Here is a 1,078-nt window from a genome sequence, read left to right on the forward strand (position 1 = left end):
GAACCTTCTGAAGTAATTGCTTTAAAGCAGTATCATGTACCGGGAGGGCAAGATGGAATTGCCATTAAAGCCTCTGACTCCCTTTCTCCTGTACCACAATTTGTCATGATCTTTGGCCAAGTCACATACTTTAGAAGAAGTATATGAATTATATGAGTCAGAGACTTCACCTGAACTCAGAGAATGCAGAATTCTAGCCAAAAACTATATAGCAAGTTTCCTCCAACATTTTTGCCATATCTCCTCTAGCTAAAGCCTCTTCTAATAAATGCCCAAGCTGACAGTCAGAGCCATACATCCAGGTTCTGAATCCTATCAGTAAATCAATAGAGTTATGGTTCATCTCCAAGGAAGAGAGACTGTTCTACCAGTACACATAGCCCTTTAATCATGACTGCCCATCCCATCATGTACCACCACAATAGATGCAAATTCTATTAGTTTGCTTTTGTTGACTTTGATTTGAACTTTGTTTTATCTTTTTAAAAAATTGGATGTCCTTAATCAAGAATTGTACTAGGACGTAGCCAGTAGTAATTTTGGCTACTGCTTCTTGCGCTATCCTCCCACAATCATCCCCAAGATCTCCCAAACCAATGTTTAGAAAACTCTGGACTTCAGTAAGACCTACATCCATTAACACCACAGCACATAAGACTAACTACAGATTTTTAGGATCCTTTGCCAACCCCTAGTTAATCCAGGAAGTCTAGAATGTAATCACAAGGTATGAAACTACCTGAAAAGATGATGGCACAGGGGTGACTAGGTGGCGCAGTGAATAGAGCACCGACCCTGGAGTCAGGAGTTCAAATCTGGCCTCAGACATTTAACACAAAAACTAGCCATGTGATTGTGGGCAAGTCACTTAACCCCAATTGCCCTCCAAAAAGCAGGAAGGAAGGAAGGAAGGAAGGAAGGAAGGAAGGAAGGAAGGAAGGAAGGAAGGAAGGAAGGAAAGAAGGAAGGAAGGAAGGAAGGGAAAGGAAGGACGGAAGGAAGAAAGAGAGAAAGGAAGGACGGAAGAAAGAAAGGAAAGAAAGAAAGAAAGAAAGAAAGAAAGAAAGAAAGAAAGAAA

Source organism: Petaurus breviceps, unplaced genomic scaffold (assembly GCF_028583685.1).
Source record: "Petaurus breviceps papuanus isolate PSGF00001 unplaced genomic scaffold, PetGlider_PUasm1.0 164, whole genome shotgun sequence".
NCBI classification, from domain to species: domain Eukaryota; kingdom Metazoa; phylum Chordata; class Mammalia; order Diprotodontia; family Petauridae; genus Petaurus; species Petaurus breviceps.